A 14374-nucleotide genomic window follows, 5' to 3' on the forward strand; every position below is an offset into this window, starting at 1 on the left:
GCAGCCTCATTCTGGCTAGACTTGCATTACTGCAAGTAAGTGCAGGATCACATTGGCTTTTCCCCCAGTTGATTTGTATTAATAGTGTTTAACTTCTGATTTTGAAATCATTTTCATACTTACAGAAAAGATGCAGATAAGCACATAGAACTGCCATCCACCCTTCACCCAGCTTCCCTGTATGTCGACATTTTACCACATTGCTTTATCATTCTCTTTGTGTTTCTTTCTAAACCATTTGAGATTAATTTGTAGACATCTTGCTCCATGATCCCTTCATACGTCAGTGTGTATTTCCTAAAAACAAGGATACTCTTCTACAGGACCCCAGCTGAAATCAACAATGATGTGATTCCACTGTCTAACCCACAGGACCCCATTCATATTTCCCCAATTGTCCTAATAAAGCCCTTCCTAAGTTCAGGAGCATAAGTTGCATTTAGTTGTCATGTCTCTTTCATCTCCTACAAATGGAAATAATTTCTCATCCTTTCTCTTGTGACCTTGACATTTTTTTAAGAGTACAGGCTAATTACTTTGTAGCATGAACCTCAGCTCCAGTCTGTTCGGTTTCCTAATGATTAGATTCAGTGTAAGCATTTTTGGAAGGTCTGCAACAAGATTGATATGTTCTTCTTGGTACATTGTACCAACAGTCACACAATGTCAATTTGTCCCATTACTGGTTAAGGTTAAGATGGCATGTCCCAGATACCCAGTAATTAATAAGTAATTGTGAAGTACATCGTGGAAGATAATTGGATTTTCTGTTCCTCATTAAACTTCTACTTCCTAGTTTTAGCTTCCAATGATGAGTCTTGCCTGAATCCATTTTTACCATAATGGTTGCTAAATGTTGATTTTTTGCATTTCCTTTTTTTTAAAAAGATTTTATTTATTTGACAGGGACAGCGAGAGAGGGAACACAAGCGGGGGAGTGGGAGAAGGAGAATCAGGCTTCCTGCAGAGCAGGGAGCCCCATGCGGGGATCGATCCCAGGACCCTGGGATCATGACCTGAGCCGAAGGCAGACGCATAAGCGACTGAGCCACCCAGGCGCCCGATTTTTAAATTTCCATCATTCTCACTTCATTTATTAGTTGGTGTTTTTTAGGTGGAATATTTTCTTCTCCCCCACTTACTCATATGTTTTAAATGTTTTTTTTTAATATATTTTTTTTATTTGACAGAAATCACAAGTAAGCAGAGAGGCAGGCAGAGAGAGAGGAGGAAGCAGGCTCCCTGCTGAGCAGAAAGCCCGATGTGGGGCTCGAACCCAGGACCCGGGATCATGACCTGAGCCGAAGGCAGCGGCTTAACCCACTGAGCCACCCAGGCGCCCCTGTTTTAAATGTTTTAACACAGACTGATGGATTTCTATTTTATTCAGTGAGTTATAATCCACTATATCTTTTTTTTTTTTTTTTTTTAAGAAACTACTTTCTGGGGGCACCTGGGTAGCTCAGTTAAGTGTCTGCCTTTGGCTCAGGTCATGATCCCAGGGCCCTGAGATTAAGCCCTGCGTTGGTCTCCCTGCTTAGCAGGAGAGTCCGCTTCTCCCTTTCCCTCTGCCCTACTTGTGCTCTGTCTCTCAAATAAATAAATAAAATCTTAAAAAAAAAAAAAAACTATTTTCTGTCAACTTTATTTCCATTTGATTTGCCTTTGTGTACGAGCAACTTAAGACCACTCGGTGGAATGGGTTCCTACCCAGTCAGTGGCCTGAGCAGTGGGAGTTGCGGACCAGTCCTCAGCAGGGAACTACTGACTAGGCACAGAGAGGGCATCTGTGACTTCACGTTGAGTAGCAGTGAACTCAGAAGCTGGACTCTTCCATTCACCCTGAAAGTCCTCCTGGGTCACAGCCTTTTCAGCGGTGGCCCACTCTTCCTTTTCAATTTCTCCAGGATCTCTGTAGAGGTAGAGATCAGGCATGACCTCCCGTGGGTGTCCATAGGAGATGGTGCCACGCATGTGCAGAACTTCTAGATCATCATTTTCCTGCTCAAAGCTGACTACTCTGCCCTTGTGACACGTCCCGTCTTCTGAACACTTCCTTAGTTTGTCACCCAGTCAGATGTTCCTGCCTGGCTCATGCTGTATTTTCCCTTCCCCAGCACTGAAATCAGTAATTTCTCCAAGGATCCCTGGTTCCTTTTCATTGAGCATGGTAGCTAGTGCCCACGTTCTGGGGCATTCATTACTGGGGTACCATGTTTCTAGGTCCTCTCAGTGGATAGAGCTAGGAAATAGTATCCAGAGATCTTTTTTCTTTTTGTAAAGTGATCTGCACACCCAGTGTGGGGCTGGAACTCATGACTTTGAGATCAAGAGTTGCATACTCTACCGACTGAGCCAGCCAGGCACGCTCCAGAGCTAGGAAATAAATGTGTGTCTGTGTGTATACATCTACACATACAAGTGCAGATCTATAGATATACAGATATAGATACAATTGACCCTGGACAGAGGGTGACAATCCCTACCCAGTCAAAGCCCCACATAAAATTCTCTGACTTCTCAACTTCACTACTAACAGCGTACTGTTGACAGGAAGGCTTGCCAACAACAGTCGGTTTACACATATCTTGTATGTCTATTATATACTCTATTCGTACAGTAAAGCGAGCTAGAGAAAAGAAAAAAGGAAATCATAAAAAAATAATAAAAAGCCTATCTATGTACATACATAAAACAGAGTTCATACTGGGCTCCTGGGTGGCGTGTTCAGGTAAGCAGCTGACTCTTGGTTTTGGCTCAGGTCATGACCTCAGGGTCATGGGATGGAGCCCTGCTTCAGATTCTCTCTCCCTCTGCCCCTCCCACTCGTGCTCTCTCTCTTTCTTTCTAAAATCAATAAATCAATCTTAATAAAAAAGTTCATCTGATAAATCCATTGTCAATCCAACACCAGAGAATTTGTTCTAGCCTTCTTGCCCTTCCATATCTGCAACCCTTCCATATCTCCTCCAACCCTGAGAAACCTGGCTCCCGTGAGCCCCAAATATCCACTCATTTGCTCAAGCTCTCTGTTCGAGAATGCTTCTCGCAACTATGCGGCTGTCTCCTCAGTCCTAACCCCACCAGCCTGACCATGAGAGCTGCCCCTTTGACCGGCCCTGGAAAACACACCAACCAAGCCATCGGCTGAGCCCACCCACCTGGCTAGCAAGCATGTTGAGTCCCCAGCTAAGTCCCTGCCAAGGGGAAGGGCAAGGCACCACAGCCGGCATGTAAGCAGGCATTTCATAGTGTTGGCTTACTTGACTTACTGTTCACCCTCCCCAGCCTTAGCTTATTCGTCCCGAGCTTTGAGAAGTCAGCCCAAGTGTCACTTCCTCTGAGAAACCTTCCCCTGACTGGGCTGGGTTCCTTTGTCATATGCTCTACTGGCACTCGATTTTATTCATCACAGTTTGTCAATATATATTTGCTCACGGACCAAAATTGATGACTAGCTGTCTCTTCCAATAGTCTTTAAGTTCCAGAAGGGCGGCCAGTGCCCTGGTTTTCCTCACCATTGTATGTCCCCAGTGTCTAGCACAGTACCTGGCACTTTCAGTAGATAGTTGTTGAAAGAATGAATGAAAACTCCTTTTGTCCTGTACCTTCCTGCCATTAGTTAGTGTCTCAGCTTGTACTTCCAAGTTTTCTTATCTGAGTGCTTTCGTCTCTATGAAATTGTTCTTGCCGGTTGTTCTTTTTGGGTGGAGTCTGTCTGCATTATGTTGTTACTCCCCTCAGACCTACTTTATGTGCATATTTGGTCAGCATGCCATCTAATATCTTTCTTTAAGAAGATTTTATTTATTTTTTTGGTCAGAGAGCACAGGCAGAGGGAGAAACGGGCTCCCTGCTGAGCAGGGAGCCCAATACGGGGCTCGATTCTGGGAGCCTGAGATGGTGACCTGAGCCAAAGGCAGATGCTTAACCGACTGAGCCACCCAGGCATCCCCTTTCTTGAGCTATTCTTAAGTAAAGGGCTTTTCTAAAGCCATTGTGATCACTAGCTCCCTTCTAGGTGTCATGCAAGCCATCCCTTGCCGTAACGTATTCTAGAAATTTGCCTGATTTGCGTGTTTAAGATGAAAGCTACCAGTCTAAAGTTTGTGCGGCCTCCCATCTTCTCTTTATATTTTATTTTTATTTTTTTCCCCATCTCCCCTTTAAAGAGGAGCATGTGTCCTTCTCTAGGCTTCCAGCATTTTTCTTATTCCCCAAAGATTACAAACACCAGTGCAGTGATCTCATTTACACGTTATCCCTCTCAACATCCTGAAACATAATTTGTCTGGGGCCAAGAGACTCAAAATCATTTAAAGTACCTCGCTGTTTTTCTTAGAACTTCCAAAGTTACTCTGAGGGTTTCCTTTTAGCAATGTCTGCTTGACCCTTTCCAGGCTAATGGGCAGAGTTTGTGTGGTGGGCAGACCAAAGTGGAGTGGGAGTTCAAGAGGTCGTCTTTATCTTTGTTGTCTGTTGTCCAGTTCATGTTTAAGCTCATACCCTGTGGCACTATTGGAATTCTATTTTGCATGTGCTTATAATTTTAAAAACTAATTTTAGTTAAAACATACTATCTGCCCCAACTTGCAGACTTCAAGGCCTCCTTCCTTTGCTTCCTAATGCAAACAAAAGTGAAAGCAGCCTCTTTTTCTTATTCCTAGAATTATCTCATTTGGGGCCAGGCCTTCCTGAGAGGATTTTGGCAGTTCCGTGTTACTGTTTCATATTCAGCGTCGGTCAGATGCCCTGCTTTTCTGCCTTTGTCATGTCTCATCATCAAAGGATTCTCTGTGCATTTACATCAATTTCTTTAGATACCTTTCCTTTTATTTCTTCATTAAAATACCTCACCGTTACACGGTCAGAATTTAGTTTCTAAGGGCCTTTCACCCTTTTGGAAGGATGGCCAAACAGAAAGTCCCAGAAAACAAAGTAGTCATGCATACCTACTCAGTGCTTAGCCCTTCATGTATGCTATCTCATCTAATTGTCATAGCAAGCCCAGGAAGTCAGCAGGGGCTTTCCATCATGGTGCCTTCCTCCTGTCTTTTCTTCTCTCTTTCTCCCTCCTTCCCTTGTCATCTCTGTAGAAAACTGAAGCCCAGAGAGTTTAAGTGACTTAAGCAAGGTCACACAGCTGGAAGAATGCAGAAGCGTGCTTTAAAGCTAGACCTATTGGACTCCTGCTTTTGCTTCACCCTCATGCTACCTTTCTTTTCTCTGAGCCTTCTGAAGTCTGCCTTCCTGAGTTCAAGGGCAAAATGCCTTACTGTGTCCAGCCTTACGCTCTCAGAAATTTTCCACTTCGCCAATCGGCCCTTCCATTACTGGTTCGAATTAGGACCTGAAGAACAAACAATCCCTCTTGTTGGGTTCTTTACTTTCTGAGGGGTAATATTGTCAGCAAGACAAGCAAACAACTTCTAAATGTTCTGCCATGAGGCAAATGAAACTAAGGACAACTCTGGACAGAGTCGTCATTGCTGCTAGACCTTGCCCTGGGCCATTTTTTGTGATCTGCACCGAGAGTACGTCATCCACTTCCCTCATCCTGCAGGCAGATGTGGGATGTACTTACACTGTAGTCCACCTGTTCTTTTCTCCTGTTAACGTCACTGAAACTTGGTAGCGGGCTCTGTCCTCGTGCTTGTGGATTTCTCTACAGATAGGACTACATGACCTCCCATTCTCAAGGCCATCCTTCTTTTCTTTTTTTAAAGATTTATTTATTTGAGAGAGAGAGAGCAGGGGAGGGGGAGGGAGAGAAAATCCCAAGCCAACTCCCTGCTGAACATGGAGCCCGCCGCGGGGCTTGACCCCATGACCTGAGATCACAACTTGAGCCAAAACCAAGAGTCGGATGCTCACCTGACTGAGCCACCCAGGCACCCCAAGGCCATCTTTCTTCCTAAGACTATGTTCTTCCTGATGCCACATTCCAGTTGTAAGTTTCATTCCTCCAAGTCTTAATGAGTTAAAATTTCAGGTTTACTTCATAATGTTAGGTTGAAACATATGAAGTTGCCATTTGTATAGGCCCATGGTGGTAGAATATGGGCAATTTCATATGGTTCAACCCAACGTATGTGCCGTGCATTGATGCAGAAACACCTTAAGCCATAAGTTCAACTTATGGTTCTTTTTGCAAATGCATTATTCTGTGACCGAATGGCCACCTTTTATAGTAGTCTTCTTGTCTTATCTTGTCATATCTGATAGCATCCATAGTAATTGATTTTATAATATTATCAGGGCATTTTTCTGCTTTCCCCTCCATTTTCAATTTCAAGTTCTCTTTATCAGATCAGCAAGGCCCTGGGTAAACAGATTTTTTTTGTTCAGTTATTGTAGAGAACTCCGTTCGTAGCCAAGAGCCCAGCACTCTAGTATTTTAAACAATGGTCTGGACAAGTCCTATTCTAAAATTCCATCTCAGGGCACCTGGGTGGCTCAGTGGGTTAAGCCTCTGCCTTCGGCCCAGGTCATGATCCCAGGGTCCTGGAATTGAGCCCCGAGTCCGGCTCTCTGCTCAGCAGGGAGCCTGCTTCTTCCTCTCTCTCTGCCTGCCTCTCTGCCTACTTGTGATCTCTGTCTGTCAAATAAATAAAATCTTTTAAAAAATAAAATAAAATTCCATCTCTACAGGCAGCCATTTCATCTTCCACGTATTCTTTTCTTTTCCAAAGTACCAGTTTCCTTTTGTAAGAAGAAAAAACCACACATGGCCCCCCACGTCCTTGAATTTTCTGCACACAACCTCATAGTCCTTGGATATGATTTCCATGTCTCCTTTGGGAGAACTCCTCCTCACCCCTACATGGGGGACACCTGTTCGGTTAAAAGATGGAGGAAGGTGAGGGATGCCTGGCTGGCTCAGTTGGTAGAACATGCAACATTTGATGTCGGGGTAGTGAGTTCAAGCCTTGTGTTGGGTGTAGAGATTACTTAAAAATAAAATATTTTTAAAATAAGAGACAGAGGCAGGTGGAAATCAGGAGCATTTGTTTGACGTGATTGCTTTCCCACAGCTCTCTGTTACACTGCAATGAGAATACACAATCAAAGAAAATATTCAGATATGTCTGCATTCTTCTGGCCCCTTCATAGTGTCAGTTGGGAAGTCACCAGCAATTCATTTGTCTGTTCGTTCATTCAGGTGGTCTTCCATTCATTCATCTGTCCACCCAACCAATGAGTACTTGTGGTCTAGACCCAAATCTTGCCCTTGATGAGCTTATAGTCCAACAAAGGAAGAGGCTAGGATTGCATTTACTGTATTAGAGTGATTACAATGTTAAAGCTAGGAAGTGAGGGGAGAGCGCTGAGATTCCAAAGGAGGGGATGAGAAAGTGCTTAGTGGAGAAGGCTGAACTTGACTTAAAAGATATGTAAAATTTGAACGAGGGGAAGGGCATTCCTGGCCAAATATATGTGTATATAGGACAGTGTGGCAAAATTTGCATGCAGCGTTTCCATCCAAGGAACAGTTGAATGGTTCTGTTTATTTGCAGCATAGAGTGCTTAAAGGGGAAACGTGGGGGAAAGCTTAACAAGGTAGGTGGGAGACAGATTAGGGAGGATCTCAAATGTCTGGGCAAGGGTTTTGGACTCTATTCTGTAAGCCACTGAAGGAATCTGAGCTGGGGAGTGGTAGGGTGAGACAGGCTCTAGTAATATTAATTTAGGCAACAGTCTGCACATTGGATTGGAGAGGGAAGAGTCTAGAGGAAGGAAGGCTGATGTGGAAGCCATTATCATTTCCCTACTTCAGCGTTTTGTAAAGCCCCATATTTTCATTAATGGCACTTATCAGTTTATAAGTATTTAGGTATTTGTGTGATTATTTGTTTAATGTCTGTTTCTTCGACAGGCAGCAGTATAAGGCCAGAGACTTGCCTGTTTTGGTCACTACTATATCCCCTGGTCCTGACACAGAGCATTGTTTGTTGAATGGATGGAAATAATGAAGAATTGGGGTGCCTGGGTGGCTCAGTTAAGCATCTGCCTTTGGCTCAGGTCATGATCCCAAGGTCCTGGGATCGAGCCCACAATGACCCTGCTCGGGGCGGGGTGGGGGAGCCTGCTTCTCTCTCTGCCTGCTGCTCCCCGTGCTCGTGCTCTCGCTCTCTCTCTGTCAAACAAAATCTTAAAAAGAAAAGAAAAGAACGAAGAATTGAAGTGGAACCATAGCTGTGAAAACAGTGATGGTGAATGTGAGGACTACCAGAGACTCATAATCCGAGATGATGCCCAGGTTTCACTTCTGGGCAGGAGACTGTTTTAACAGGTGTCAAATAGGGCAGATGGGCTGATGAGTATGCGGCCCGTGAAGGTAGGAAATCTGGTTGCTTGGCGGCCGGACCAACCTTTGAGAACACGGTTTCCATTGAGTGCTGAGGGCCAAAGCCGGACTGCGGAAACAAAGAGAGATGGGCGCTGGTACCTGTAGGCGAGGCAGCGTAGCTCAGCAGCACGCACCCTGGAACCAAATGGCCTGGGTTTAAACCCTTGCTCTTCCCCTTCCTAGCTCTGTACGACCTTGGCCCAATCGCTTACCCTCTCCATGCACCAGTTTCTTCATCTGTAAAATGCCTCTAACAATATTCGTTGAGCTGTTGTAAAGAGTAGATGAGCAAATAAACATGCAAAACTCCTAGAGGGATGCCAGTGCGGAATCAGTCCTTTTGAATGTTTGCAATTATTCAACTCTTGCCCTTCGGTACGGTTCTTTGTTTCCCTGCACCCGCTAAATCTTGACACCCTTTCGTCGTCCTCTTCTGCTCTGGGAGAGCTGTGCTTACCACCTCCTGGAAGTGTTTCCTTGGTGGGCTCCAGGGGGGCTCAGTGGGTTAAGTGTCTGCCTTCAGCTCAAGTCATGATCCCAGGGTCCTGGGATGGAGCCCCGCATCCCCGGGCTCCCTGCTCAGCTCAGCCCGGAGTGTGCTTCAAAAGAAAGTTTTCCTGCCTCTTCTGGGGCAGCTCCAGTGATGGTGGTTCTTAACTTCCTTTTTGTTTTCCATTCTTCGGCTCTTCCTAGTCTTGACTGTGGTTTTTATTCCCCTCTACCTTCCCTATTGTTTGTCATCTCTTCTCCAGAATCATCCAATTCACTTCCCATGGGGTGGACCATAGTAGTCCATTGTCTCCTTCTTTGACATTCCTCTACTTAACAGCAGGGAGGTTTTCCCTGTTGTTGACCATTTTAGGATCTTTGAACTTTACCTCCTGATCTTTCTTTTCTTTCTTTATCTCTTTCTCTTTATCTCTCTCTTTCTTTCTCTCTCCCTTTCTCTGTTTCTCTCTTCCTTTCTCCCTGCCTCCCTTTCTCTTTCTTTCCTTCCTTCCATCCTTCTTTCTTTCTTTCAGTCTTTCTTTCCTTCCTTCCTCCCTTCCCTCCTTCCTTCCTCTCTTCCCTCCTTCCTGCTTGCTTGCTTGCTTTCTCTCTCCCTTTCTTTCTTTCTTTCTTTGTCTATCTGTCTTTCCCTTTCCCACCCTACCTCCAGCTGCCTAGTAATTTCTCAACCTCTCTGATAAGCCAGAAGAACAAGGTTGTTCACAAACCTTTTTACTTCCTCAAGAAAAGTTGAAAGTTGAAAAGCTTGCACTTAGTGAAACGAGCACAAAGCCCCTGAACTGCTCCAACTGCAAGACAGAGATGGTAGGTCCTGGCCGGCAGGTCACTGGGACAGTGTCCATACGTCCCAGTTGGAGTTCTCGCGCTCTCGTGTACAGCCGTCCCCCACACCTCCCTCACACTCCTCTCAAGTAGCTGTCACTCGGAAATCCTGCCAGGTACCGCTATCTGCCACTGTTAGGGCACCTGAACCCTCCTCACGAGGGCACCGAGTGGCCCGTCTGGCATGTCCACGCTCCTCTTTCCCTAGCACCATTTCTGTGTCCAGCTGTAAGTAATCAGAATCTGCACCCTGTTCTGTGACAGCATTCCCCATTTTTTAAAAGGCTGTCCTGGAATCCTACCCCTCTTCCCAGCTGGGAAAGGGACATTACCTCTGTCCTAGTCCATGCATCTCTTCTGGATCCTTTGCTGTCTCATGGCCGGCACCCGGCTCCTGTCTGTGTGTGATGTTCAGTTGTGCAAAAACCTAATGTGCTCACGTGCCATGCTCTTTGGCAGCTGTATTCAGACCTCTAGCCTTTGCATCACTGTCCCTTTGGGTTTTTTTGAACCGAGAATTTCCAAAAGGCACGAACTTTCTTTTTGTGGATTCATGGTGCACGTCCTTTAGAATTCTCTTTTATCATCACTGATAGGAGAGGCCCTAGAGCTCATCTGCGCAACTTCCTCATGTTTTAGATTAAGATAGTGAGGTCCAGAAAGAGGAAGTCATGCCACAATTATTTATTGAGCATCTGGCGCGTATTAGCTGCAGCGAAGAATATGAAGATACTAGATGCAACCCCAGCCTTCCAGAAGCTTTTTGTCTAGCTGGAGAAGACATAATGGGTGGCTAGCTACCACGAAAGGAAGAACAGGGCAAGTTCCGTAGAACCTGCTAGAGTGGCACAAAAGACAGCAAGGGGAAAGCTCTTCTGCAGTGACCAGTGACATCCTCATGGAAAATGGCATTTGAACTGCAGCCTGAAAGATTTCATAGATGTGGGGACTGGGCACACTCCAGACAAAAAGCCCAACTCACTGGTAAAAAGGCTACTATTCTAGGCTGGTTGGTAGAGAAACTTCAGGCTGAGCAGATTAGGGCCAGTGGAGGGTGGTAAATCCTTCCTTCTACCACATCCCACACCTGCTCCTCCACCGCTTTGATCCTACTGATCTTAAAAGTCTCAACCTGAACGTCACCTCCTCCAGGAAGTCTTCCTGGGGCACCTTCTCTTAAGCGGGTCCTCTCATTACATCATCTGTTGCTGCATCCCATGTATGACCTTCGTGACATTTAGTGTAATGTGTAATTATATGCTTAAGTCACTGACTTGTTTGTCACCCTCCCCCAACTATACTAAAAGGTCCTTGAGAGCAGGGACTATCTTCTTTGACTTGTCATTGTATTTTTAGCATCATGCAGGGCACCTGTCACTAGGTGCTCACCAAGCTGTGTCTCTGGCTATTGAGAGAGTAGGGGTAGTGATGAAAACAAAGGACCAAACTGAACGAATACGGTAAAGAATCAGTGCATTTTGGTAAGATGTTGGAGAAAGAAAATTCATACTCATCACAGGTTTGGGCCTGGTCAAGTCTCTTCCCTCCGAGGCAGAGCCAAAGACCGGTGCGTTCCTTGTGCCTTTCGCTGCGCACCTGCTACACGATGGGTGTTGTGCTGTGAGCTGTGGGAATGCATGTGGCTAAGTCACAGTTTGTGCCTTCACAGAGGAGTTAAGGGCAGGAAGACAAAAAGAGATAAGTGCAGTAAAATGTCCCAAGTGCAGCAGAGTGCAAGGAGGCACAGCTGCTGTAGCTGGACAGCCCGTGCTTGACTCAGTCCTACGGGTTCCCAGCTGTGTAGCCTCCTTGGGCCTCTGTTTCCTCTTCTGGAAGAGGAGAGAACATGAGCATCATAGGGCAGTTTGGGGGGCACTAAGTGAAGGAAGTACAAAATGAAGGTCAGCTGTTACGAAGACGAAAGGTCTGGTACAGGGTCTCCCAGCACCAAGGAAGGGACAATCAAGTTGACCTAAAGGGTGGGAGGGAAAAGGAGGTGTTTCCTGAAAGGCAGCATAGGAGAGGAACTCCCTATCATCTATCTATCTATCTATCTATCTATCTATCTATCTATCTATCTCTATTTGAGAGAGAAAGACGGAGAGAGAACACAAGGAGGGGGAGTGGAGGAGGGAGAGGCAGGCTTCCTGCCCAGCAGGGAGCGGAGGCGGGACTTGACCCCAGGACCCGGGGATCACGACCTGAGCCGAAGGCAGATGCTTCACTGACTGAGCCACCCAGGCGCCCTAGGAGGGGAACTCTTGAACTGAGTCTTAAAAATATTAAGAGGAGGGGCGCCTGGGTGGCTCAGTGGGTTAAGCCGCTGCCTTCGGCTCAGGTCATGATCTCGGAGTCCTGGGATCGAGCCCCGCATCGGGCTCTCTGCTCTCTCGGGGAGCCTGCTTCCTCCTCTCTCTCTGCCTGCCTCTCTGCCTGCTTGTGATCTCTCTGTCAAATAAAAAAAAAATATTAAGAGGAGTCTTCTGGGCAAGCAAGATAGGGAGGCAGCAATGGGCAGAAAAAGAAGTGTGAGACTGTGGTGTTCAGGGCTGGAGCAGATGGATGTGGGGAACGGTGAGGCAGGGGAGAAGGGCCGGGGCCTGGTGGCAGAAGGGCCGTGCTAAGGGGCTTGGGATTTTCTCTGTGGGTAGCAGGGCCCCATGGGAGGTGGAGAGCATCAGTGGCCGGTTCTGTGGGCTCCGTGGAGGACGACTGTGGGGACGGCAAGGCCCGTCAGGACAACATCCTCTGGCACCTGCCCTTCACAGCAAGTAGGCGGGTCCGGATCCTTGTTCTCAGGCCACCCACTTCCTGGTCCTTCAAAGGACACCGGACGCTTCCAGTCAGCATGCCCGCGGAGGGGCAGGGACAGGACCCGAGAGTTCATTTGTTCGCCCGTGGGTATCACACCGTGACCGTGGGCTCAGCTCCACAGGGAGGGTGCGGTCGGGGGTTCGCTGGGGAGGAACCGAGCGTGCAGGAGCCTCAGTGCGGCTCTTCCTTGTAAAGTGATGGGGGAGAGGCTTTTCCACGTGTGCAATTTGACCTTCGGGAAGTTACCTGTACGGCAACAGAATGTCCTAGAGGGGCCAGGGCACTGACCGGGTCAAAGGATTAATGGAACTGAGGCCATGAAATGCTGGGTGGGAATGGGCCTGAACAGCAGAGTTTGTGAATGCTGACACTGGATGGCTCCTGCCAGGGCCCAGAGAGCTTGGTGCGCTTCTCCCCAGTTTCGACCCTCATGTTTTGGACCCACTCATCTCGTTTCTACAAGGGTTTCTCACACCTTGGGCTTTCAGGGGTTGGCACCAGGCAAGTGCTGTCCCTGTGGAAACGGCTCCATGGCATTTCTGCTTCAACCCGGTGTCCCTTCAGTCCCATCCTTTCTTGCTTGACCCCTGATCTCCGGGCTCTCCCCAGTCCTGCTGTCCGGCTCCCCACTTTCCTCTGCATCCCTATCAGCTTCGTCCCAGAGCATGACTTCCCCACATGTTTTGTACAAAAGCTTTTGGCTTCATTTAGGTCATTTCTAGTGGCTCTTTTGCCTCAAGAGAAGGTTGGTCATTTGTATCTGGACAAATCTTTTTTTTTTTTTTTTTAAGATTTTATTTATTTGACAGGGAGAGACACAGTGAGAGAGGGAACACAAGCAGGGGGAGCGGGAGAGGGAGAAGTAGGCTCCCCAGCAGGGAGCCCGATGCGGGGCTCGGTCCCAGGACCCCGGGACCATGCCCTGAGCCGAAGGCAGACGCTTAATGACTGAGCCACCCGGGCACCCCTGGACGAATCTTTTTTGTTGTCGTCAGTATTGCCCAAGGAAGGGTTTCAAGTAAGGCTTGTCAGAGATGGAGAAAGCTAGACAGGGTTTGCTGGGTTGTCAGCAGCAGTAGAATGGAGGAGAGATCCTGGCACTGACTCCCGGGGGAGATGGGGCTCTAGCCATCTGGTCCTAGCAGAGCTTGGCGGAGGGGGCGGCGTGTCTACCTTGGGTGTTTCTGAGCTGCTCAGTGTCTCCCCCCTGGGGCCGAATTTTCTTCAGCTGAGCCTCCCCTAGGAGGAAGAGCAGCTGTCGACAGACTGAGCCTCAACAGGGTGGGGTGACAGGCCTGGCTCTTTGTTCCCTCTGCACTTGGCTGCTGGAGTCCCTTAAGCCCTCAAGGAGCATTTTGGGGACTCCTTTTTGTCAGGCTGCCTTCTTGCAAATGAGAGAACATGTCAAAGGAAGCGCCCTGCGAACTGAAAGGAGTCTCCTCCCTCCTGTGGCTTGGCCGCATACGTCACGGCTTCTGACGAATGGTCGCTCTTGACCGCAGTCACAGACGTGGCTCACCGGGCTGTTCCGCAGAAGTTGCGGTGCCGTCAGCCAGGTTGCGCGTGCCTCCTCTGGAGCTCCTCTCTTCAGGGGGCCTGCCACCCGCTCTGCCAGCTGGGTCCTACCCTGGGCCCATCTCCACCCTCGTTTTCCCCTGGGCTCTCAATGGTTTCTAGAAATGCTGGGAGCCAGTATGCCAGCTTTTTCTTGCTGTATTTGTCACTCAGGGCCCCGCTGCTAGCTTGGCCCCTGCTTTCTTCTCAACAAACATCTTTGCCGTGGCAGGTGTCTCCCATCTTGTGTACCTTTTGGGGAAATGTCAGCATTTTGCCGCGGAGAATATGGACACGCCTCACACCCAGTTGGTGCTGTGAGGC

The sequence above is a fragment of the Lutra lutra genome, chromosome X (assembly GCF_902655055.1).
Source record: "Lutra lutra chromosome X, mLutLut1.2, whole genome shotgun sequence".
NCBI classification, from domain to species: domain Eukaryota; kingdom Metazoa; phylum Chordata; class Mammalia; order Carnivora; family Mustelidae; genus Lutra; species Lutra lutra.